The 10145-nt window shown below is 43.7% G+C and overlaps 1 pseudogene; it reads right to left on the bottom strand.

Moving 5' to 3' along the window:
• Positions 1-2922: 2922 nt before the first annotated feature.
• LOC106730979 lies at positions 2923-3298 on the bottom strand (annotated as a pseudogene).
• Between the last annotated feature and the right edge of the window lie 6847 nt (positions 3299-10145).

Raw genomic sequence — 10145 nt, 5'->3', positions numbered from 1 at the left:
CTCTACTTGGAATTCCCTTCCCCCAGGCGGTGGCGGGGAGGGTGGGGGGACGGGACGGCCCGAGGGCCCAGCTCCCCTCCTCCTCGCATTCCCATCCTCCAGGTGTTTCGTACAAGCCCAAGATTTAGCAAGTGTTCCCATGCGGGAAGGGCCCAGACCCGGCTCATCTTCCAGGCTCTGGCTTTGGGATTAGTGGATCCCAAAATAGGGTCCCTTAGGGGGTTGGTTTCTTGGTGGTTGAACTAACATGGCTGTGTGTGGTGGTCATTCTTTGGGGAGGGAACTTCTTGTTCTGATCTCCTTAATTCCAGGGAGGCTGCAGATATATATTTATAAAAGTAACATATATAATTTATATATATTTATAACAGTAAAAGAACCACATTACAGAACCTTTGAAAAGTAGAGAAAAAGAAAACTCCCTCCCTATTCATAATTACAACTCCTCAGCGCAGACACTGGTAGTATTTTAATTTTAAGTCTTTCCTTATTTATTCCTATATACAAACACACACTTTGTTTTACCTTGCTTTCTACACAGTCAACTCTTTTAGGTAGATACTTCATAGTTACTATTTTATAAGTAACTAATAAGTTACTAATAACTTCGGACTACACCTAGGGGGTTCGGTGTCACTCATTTTACAATTTTCTTGTTGGCTCTTTAGGTGGTTTCCAATATTTATTGTAACTAACATTACAATGAATATATATTAGCATAATGCTTTTCACCCAAATTTCTTACTATTTCCTTAAAGTCAGCTCCTAGAAATTGAAATATGGGGTTAATGAGCAGGAACATGTTTATGGCTCCATAAATCTTGCCCAAATGCTTTCCAAAGGGTTGAACCAATGTAGACGCTGACCTAAAGCAGGTGAGAGTGTTCCTTCATCAAACCCTTCCCAGCACAGGTTCTCATCTTTCCTTTTTTTTTAAAATGGAGGTACAGGGGATTGAACCCAGGACCTCGTGCATGCTACACGTGGGCTCTACCATTGAGCAATACCCTCCTCACAATCATCTTTCTTAGAAAGTTGATTGTGTTTTTCAGGGTAACTATGCTTTGATTTCCAGTGAGAGGAACAAACACTCCCCTCTACCCCCTTGAGTTTGATTACTTGTCTTTTCTGGGTTTGTTTTTTAAGCAAGCCTTTTGAAGTGAGTGTGATTCGAATGAAGAAAGATGACTTAGTGAATCAAAACTGGAAGGTTGGCCCAATAATGCTGTCAAAGGAGACAAGTGAAATGGAAGAAGTGAATGAATGTTCTCCAAGGAAAGGAAAGGCCAGGGGCAGTGGGGGATGAGCTGGGGAGGGGCTAAAAGGTGGAGCCAAGCCCCTTGCTGGGGTCCTAGTCACAGGTATGAGAAAGATGTACAATATTTTGAAGAAGCAGCGGTTTGGACCAATTGAAAGCAAAAGAGGCTGGACTCCAGACAGGAAATCAGCATCAAGGATTTGGCGAAGAGATGAAAGAGAAGTGAATTTTGGATTAAAGAAATGACAGTCTATCAGGTACGGGGCGGCGGAGGAGGGAACCCCCTACTCTGACTCTCATTGACTGAACATGTTCCCTGAGCCCAGACACTTTTTGGAGGCCATCTCGATGAGCCCTCACAATAACCCAAGGAGAGAAGTAACATCACTAGCCTTATTTGACACATCTTGAAACTGAGGACCCAAGGAGCTCAGTGCAGCAGCCAAAGCCTCATTCACATATGACAGAAATGAGAACTTGAGTCCATGACTTTCTATTTCAAAACTAACACCTTCAGGATCAAGAATAAGATGTAGACAAGGGAGGCTAGAGAAACAGCATTACTCCAGCATATGAAAGCCAGGGTGTCAGGCCCAGGCAGAAAAAGACCCCAGAGACCAGTGGCCCACAGCCCCAAATTCTTTTGGGAGTAGGGGCTCAGGCCTGCCAGCATCCCAGCCTGAATCTGAATAGGCTGTCCCTGGAGGCTGCTGAGCAGGGTCCAACAAGGATTCTGATTTCTAAATCCTCATCTATTTGGATGCCAGGTGCCTTAGAGCTTCGCCACTCGTTCAGGATGCCAGCGCCTCTTAGGACCAGCACAGTGAATGTGAGAACGCAAGGCTTTTTGTTTGCCTAACAGGCTTTCCTCTCCCCTAGATCAATGAAGGAATGTGTCTCCTGCTCAATTTCAAGTACCTCCTCTCTCTCTCCCAATTAAAGTGGAAACTCTGCTGGGCTTAGCGGGTTTGTGGTAGACAAAGCCAGAGCTAAATTTTCAAAGGCACTTGTCTCCTAGCCCCTTATTTCAACTCCTCGTTATTTCACTAAAAAAAATGGCTTTGGGTTTGAAACACAGATTGTTTGACTGGTCACCAATACAAATGCATTCTCATTTCATGACTTTCTATTCTGCACAGAGTCTTGGGAAGTATGGCTGGGCAGCGCACATCATTTGGAGATCTGAGTAACAGGGAAGCCATGGTTCTAGGGAACTGTCTTAGTTGGGCTGGTTTCAAGGTCTGGGTTTCCAGAATCCCCACACTCAGCGCTCAGCAAGGAAGGAAATCCCGCTGGCTCATTGTCTTCAGAGACCAACAAACCTTTGTGTGAAACAACAGTAATAACAGATCATTATCATGACCTTCGTATTCATTCTATCTCTATCTCTGTATCCGAAAGGAAATACTCCAAAATGTTAGCACCAACATGTTATGTTGCTGGGTGGTCTTATTATAGCAAAATTTTCAGTTTTTTGTTTTTTTTGTTTTTTTTTTTTTTTTTTTAGAAACAGAGGCGGGAGGGTATAGCTCAGTGGTAGAGCTTGTGCTTAGCATGTACAAGGTCCTGGGTTCAATCCCCAGTACTTCCGTTAAATAAATAAATAAACCTAATCCTCCCCCCTCCCCCCAAAAAGACACAGAAGCCAAGTGTTTTATTTGTTTCTTGACTTTGAAGCACTCCCCCTCGACGACATCCTTGGCCTGAGACCCTTTACCGTAGTCCTAAACTACCACACAACTGCAACCAACCGCTTCAGGGGGCTTGCCTCTCTGTCAGTTTGACAGAGGCCGATGCATTCCCCTAGTTTCTTGTGGTCACCAACCTTAATTAGGTTGCTTTGGGTTTCAGCACAAAGGGCCTCCACCAACTCCACAGACACAAGCTCATCCCTGTTGGATGCAAGCTCACAAAGACAGGCTTTGGCAGTTTCAGGAATTCCACATGCTAGGCCCTCCCGAATGGGATGGTCCTCAGCACCTCTTGTATCGCAATATTAACGTCCCCTACACCCCCAGTAGCAATGCCGTCCTGGGCCATGGCGGTGGGTTACCAGTGGAGCCAAATCTTGAACTCACCTGATCCCCAGCTTCCACGAGATTGGGGGCGGCAAGGAAGGAGCTAGACTTTTCATTAAGACTTTCCTGTGTTTTTCCCAGATTTCCATAACAAGGATGGCTTGCTTTGATATTTGGCAAAACAGTTAAGAAAACAGCAAGAGTTATTTAAAATGCATTTTATTCAGGACCATCCAGGTGATGCATCGCCTAGCATATTTTTATTTAGCATTTAAAACCTGCTGGCACTGGTGAGATTCAAAGCGAAAGGTGTGACTGTTTCAGGGAGGTTATTTATCAGGTACATTTTTGATGTTTACTCATTTCATTCTCCGGGTAGTTTTTCCACTAGTATTCATAGTGCAGGTGAGGAAACTGCGTCACGGAAAGTCACTGAAAGCCTCCGAAAGACCTCCAGCCCTGAACTGCAGGAAAGGGATTGCGCCCTGGCTAAAACCACACTGTAAATTAGTGGAGATTCTCAGCCCACAAGGCAGGTTTGCCTACTTTAGAGCTTGTGGTCATTAATTATATACCATTTTCTTCTATAATATATACACTCATACATATATGATTCTTGACATTTTAAACCTCGTAGTCTAGTTGAGAAAATATGATAAATACAAATAAATACAAAAACAGGCAGTCCCTAGTTTGTGGACCCTCCTCACAGACGAAGTCCCTGATGTATCTCAGCTGGAAACTCCCTCTCTGGCGCTTCGGAAGCCTGGGCTGGGCTACAGGGAATTGGACTCTTATCCACACCGGCCTTGTTGCAGAAGTTTTTCTGCTTTGGCCGTGGCTGGGATCCACCATTGCAGTCCCAAATCATCAAATTGCAAATCTTAGGTTTCATTCCATTCTGCCTTTAACAATTAAGGCAGTGCTTCTCAAACTTTCATGCGCATACGAATCACCAGGGGATCTTATTAAAATGCAGATTTTGAATGAGTACATGTAGGGGTGGGGGCTGAGAGTCTGCATTTCTAATAAGCTACCAGGTGATGTTGATAATGCTAGTTTCAGGACTGGGTAGAAGGCAGTAAGGAGTTAAATGAGCTAACCCAGACCCAAACGTTAGTCTCGCCCATCCGGCCCCCAGCAGGGTGCCGAGCTGCGCTCTCGGCCTCTCTGTGGGTCCGTTCAGAGGAGGAGCCCCCAGCCCTGACCTGCAGCAGGAGGGATTGCCCATCTCTGAGCCTCACCTCAGTGAAAGGCAAGTGACTGGTTGTCCAGCCTTGGGTGGGGCTGAAAAGGCAGCCCTGTCCCAGGAAAGATACCAGAGCTCACTGTGGCCTCAGTGTGGGCCAGGCACCACCCCCTCCCCCCGCCCCCATCCAGTCCCTCTGCAGCCTGCAGCCACTACCTCTAAGCCACACACCAGGGCAAGGAGGCCCACTCCTCCCCATTGGATCTGGGAAGCACTTCCTGCCTGTCAGGCTGAGTCAGCTCCATGCCAGGTGCCCAGCTGGGCTGGTGGCCTCTCTCTTGACACCTGTAGCCACCTGTCTGGGTGGTCTGGTCCAGGACCTGCCTGACAGCAGGCCCTGGGGAATAAGGCAGCCTTCCTGGGATGGAATGGATGGCTATGAGCCCAGGAGGCAGCTATGCAAGATGGTGCAGCCAGAACAGAGGGGCACCGTCTATACCGCTGCTCCTCCTGCATAATGGATCATAATTATACTTGGAATGGATGTGGGGCCTGCTTTCCAGATGCTCAAAGCCCAATAGAGTATAGAGCAAACTTTTTGCTAGTCTGACTACTATCCATAACGGTGTTTCTATGGGAAATGTTTTCCAGTTCCCAAACAGTGCCTGATGGCAGGCTGGGACTGGCTGCTCCGAGAGGAAGGGGAGCCGAGTAAGGTCCTCACTAAGAGTCAGAGGATCTGTTCCGAAAACGCATGTTGTAGGAGTTCTGAGGATGGAGGGAGGACCATGGGCTCCGTATTGACGGAGAAAACTTGCTGGTGGAGGGGAGCATCTGTGCCTTTCAGGAGGAAGAGGACTTTGGTAGGTGGGGCAAAAGGGTGCAAAGAACTGAGGCAGGAACGGGTTGCTCACTACACGTGCTGGGAAAATTGGATTAAGGCTTTCTGGTTGGAGTCGAGGGATGTCAGGCTGGCTGGAATTGGAAGAAGCATTGTCTGCAGATCTTTCATACTAGAGGAGAAGGAGGGAAGCGGGTGGGGAGGAAAAGAAAAACAATGTATTATTACTACTGTGGACCAGGCCCTTTACCTATGTTACCTTTATTCTTCATCGGACCCCAGAAAGATAGGAAGTATCCTCATTGCCTAGATGAGCAAATAGCTTCATAAAAATTGAGGTTCTTGAGTCCATTCAGGTGGTAAGTGCTAGAACCCTAGAACCAGGACTTGAATCACCGTCTACGTGGCTGTTTCTATGACACTGTGCTTTCTTCTGCATATGCCCCTGACTCGTACATGCTGGGCTTAAAAATACCCGGGGAAGTGAGGGGAGGGCATAGCTCAGCGGTAAAGTGCATGCCTAGCAGGCACGAGGTCCTGGGTTCATTCCCCAGTACCTCCATTAAAAAACAAACAAACCCATCTCCCCCCTCCCCCCATAAAAATAAAAAAATAAAAATCCTCAGGGAAGTCCATGTTTCTCAAAATGTTCCATAGGTCACCTGGCCCAGGTCCTCAAAAAGTCAGGGGCCATGGTGTCTGTCTTAGTTTCCTAGGGCTGCCATAAAAAATTCCCACAAGCACGATGGCTTAAAACACTGGAAATGTATTTTCTCACAGTTCCAGAGGCCAGAAGCCTGAAATCAAGGTGCCATCAAGGCCGTGCTCCTTCTGAAGCCTCTAGGGGAAGATCCGTATGTTTTAGTCAGGGTTCTCCAGAGAAACAGAACCAATAGGATCTATCAATCAATCAATCTATTGATCAATTAATTATAAGGAATATGGAGGCTGGCACGTTCAAAATCTGCAGCGTGGGCCAGCAAGCTGAAGCTGCATGAGAGCAAATGTTCCAGTCTGAGTCCTAAGACAATCTGCTATAGAGACAGGAAGAGCCAGGGTCTCAGATGAAGTCTGAAGGCCATCTTCTAGAGAATTCTCTCTTGCTCAGGAAAACCTGTTGTTTTTTTTTTTGTCGTTGTTGTTGTTCTGTATTCAGGCCTTCAATTGATTGGATGAAGCCCACCTAGATTATGGAGGGCAATCTGCTTTACTTGAAGTCCACTGATATAAATGTTAATCTCATCCAAAACACCCTCACAGAAACACCCAGAATGGTATTTGACCAAATATCTGAGTATCCTGTGGCCCAGCTAGGTTGACACAGGAAATTAACTATCACAACTTCCTTGCCTCTTCCAGCTTCTGGTGGCTTCAGGCATTCCTTATCTTGAGGCTGCATGGTTTCAATCTCTGCTTCCATCTTCACATGGCTATTTCCCTTAAGTGTCCCAAATCTCCCTCTGTCTTTCTCTTACAAGGCCACCTGTCATTGGCTTTAGGGCTTATCCTAAATATAGGATGAACTCATCTCAAGATCCTTAGCATCTTACTAAGCATCTTACATCTGCAAAGACCCTTTTTCCAAATAAAGTCACAGTCACAGTTTCTGGACGGTAGGGCATGGACATATATTTTGTGGGGGTGGCGGGCACCAGTCAGCCCACTAGCATGGAATTTGGCCATGGGGATTTGAGGAGTTCTAGTATGGCCACTTCCCAACTTCAGGTTAAAAAAAACAACAAACAAAATACCCTATAAAGACTTCAGACTATTAATAATAATCTCAGTGCAAAGAGGTAAGTCAGCGACCATCTGGGGTGGATATTTTAAGTGTGCTGTCATGGCAGCCAGGAGATGCTGTAGCCCACTCAGGAGAGCTGCCTGGCCCGTCCCTAAGGGAAGTAAGAAGGCGGTGGGGAGGGGGAGAGAATGTCCTGAGAGCCTTTTTTTATTTCCTTTAAAAATGTATTTTCTTTATTTTTACAACATATTTGTAGTTTGTTTCACATAAACCTTTCCCACAGTGGCTGAATATAGAAAATTGCATTTTCACATCTTCAGTTTTTTAAATTATAAAAACGTTTAAACATTTAACATTATAAGAAATTTGGAAGTACAAAGTTTGATGACCGCCAATCTCTCTGCCCTAATACAACAGATTTCTTTTTTTCATATTCCTCTCCGTTATTGTCTACATATGTCTTAGCCCCTTTGTGAAGTATTGCCTTACTTCTTCAGCAGGCTTACCGTTCCTTCCCCCTCCCAAAAGCGTTTTGTGAATTACAACATCTTTCAGTTTGTTTGTAAAATTTCCACTTAGACTGAACCTTAGGACTGAAAGCAGGGGACCGTGTCTTCTCACCTTCGTGTTTCCTAGACACAGCACTATACCTGGTACATAGTATGTGTTCAGTAAATTTTCTCAAATGGATTAATATGTGTACGTGCCTAGTTATGATCATGACAAATCCGTTATTTTATAATTTGCTTTTCTTACTGAGCATCAGAATGCACATTTTTACTTTATTATTCATTTTTCACCTAATATACTTCAATAGATTCCTAATATTCTATGCCATTAATGGATAGTCATTTGCTAATCATTCCCCTCTTAATGGGCATGATTGCTTTCAGCCTCACACTATTCACAATTAGACTGAATTGAATCCCTTCATACACAGGGCTTCTTGTTAGTTTTTGCAATGAATGAAATTTCTAAAAATGAGATGAACATAAATGGCCCTGAACAGAGAAGTTACCATCCCAGTACAGATCAGACATCACAGGAAGTGATCCATTCTGGACCAGCTCTGAGATAAAATCATCTTCACTGGTTAAACCTCCACTTATTTACAGTGAGGAAGAAGGGAGACTAACCATGTCTTCAACAGTAGGAAACTTCTTATGGCCTTACTGATATTCTGTGAGCCTCATATTTTCAATACATTCTTTTGATACCCTTTTTAAGCCCTTAAACCACTTTCAGTATTTTATATCTAGATATTTGAATAAATAAATACTTTTTGACTAGTGAGCTTATATTTGGATGCTATTGCTAATGTTCTTCACTCTTTCCTGAGTATCTGAGTTTCCCTCTGATGTTATTTCCTTTCTGTCTAAAGAACTTCTTTCTTAAGAGTACAGGTCTACTGACAATGAGTTCTCTTAGTTTTCTTTTATCTGCAAATGTCTTTGTTTCATCTTCACTCTTGAAGGATCCTTTCACTGGTTATAGAATTCTGGGTTGACAGTGTTTCTTTTAGCACTAAATTTAAGGATGTTGTTCCACTGTCTCCTGGCCATTGTGGTTTCTGACGAGTAGACCGTGGTTATTTGAATCATCATTCCCCCATGTATAATATTTTGTTTCTCTCTGGCTACAGGCAAGATTTACTTTTTATCCTTGGCTTTCATCCACTTGATTATGCTGTATTAGGCATGCTTTTCTTCATGCTTATCCTGTTTTGGGTTCACCAAACTTTGGAAGCTTTTGGCTGTTATCAAAAAATGTTGTTTCTTTTCTCTTCTCTCCTGGGACAATTATCTGTATGTTAGATCTTTTCATATTTTCCCCACAGCTCCCTGAGGCTCTGCTCATTCTGATCTTTGTTCTTTCTCTCCTTTAGATTGGAGAATTTGTACTGATTTATCTTCCCATTCACTGACCCTTCTCTGTTTTTTCCATTCTGCTGTTGAGTCCACTGAGGGTTTTTCTAGTTACTGTATCTTTCAATTTTAGAATTTCATTGATTTAAAAGAATAGTTTCTATTTCCTTTCTTGATTTCCTTCTTTTTCCCATTCATTACAAGCATATTTTCTTTAATGTCATTGACTATAGTTGTAATAGCTCCTTTAAAGTCCTTGGCTAATAATTTAAACATCTGGGTCATTTCTGTGTTGGACTCCACTGATTGCCTTTTCTCTTGAGAATGAGTGGGTCAGTTTCCTGGGTTTTTTTGTTTGTTTTTGTTTTTGTTTTTGTCTCTGTGTGTGTGTGTGTGTGTTGGATAATTTCAGATTAAATGCTGAACATTGTAATTAGGAGGTTGTGGAGACTCTGGATTGTAGTATATTCCCCCAAAAAGTGTTGATGATTTTTGTTTTAGTGAGCAGTTAACTTGGTTAGCCTCAAACTGCAAACTCTGTCTCACCTTAGAAGACGTCAGTTCAATTTTCAGTTCAAATCTTTTAGCCTCGCTGTAGTATGATTTGAGTCTGTCCCAGGCATGCATGCTTCAAGGGCCCAGGGGTCAGCCAGAGACCTTGGCTGAGTTTTGGCAGAGAATATGGGGCTTTCCTGTTCTCCTTCTCTCATTTCCAGGATTCTTCTGGCATTTGCAAGTGAACATAGTTACCCTGGGTTCTGACATCTGGTTCTTCAGGCCAGAGAGATAGCAGGTCTTCTGTTGGGGTTTCAGCTGTCTGGTGCCATGCCGTGGCAGTGCTCTGTGTTCAGGTCAAGTTCTAAAAATGGAGACATCCCATGCTCTACTCCTTTCTTCCCAGCTTCAGTTCCTATCCCAAATATGCTTTTTTTCCCCTCTCCAGAATCTCTAAACTTGTCTTTTTTTCTTTATAGTTGCTAACTTCAGGGAGGTTGTTCTCTGAACAACTTACTCCACCATAGTGGAAGTGGAAATTCTTTTCAATTTTTGAATAAAAAAGGACATTAGTTGGGCGGGAGGATATAGCTCAATGGTAGAGTGCATGCTTAGTATGCACAAGGTCCTGGGTTCGATCCTCAGTACCTCCATTAAAATAAATAAACCTAATTACCTCCCCCTCCAAAAAAAGTTTTTTTTTAAAAGGAACATTGGAGGATTTACCCCTAGTTAAAA

This window comes from Camelus ferus, chromosome X (genome assembly GCF_009834535.1).
Source record: "Camelus ferus isolate YT-003-E chromosome X, BCGSAC_Cfer_1.0, whole genome shotgun sequence".
Lineage (NCBI taxonomy): Eukaryota > Metazoa > Chordata > Mammalia > Artiodactyla > Camelidae > Camelus > Camelus ferus.
Note: the sequence above shows the minus strand (reverse complement) of the source record. Positions and strands in the feature narration are given on the sequence as shown.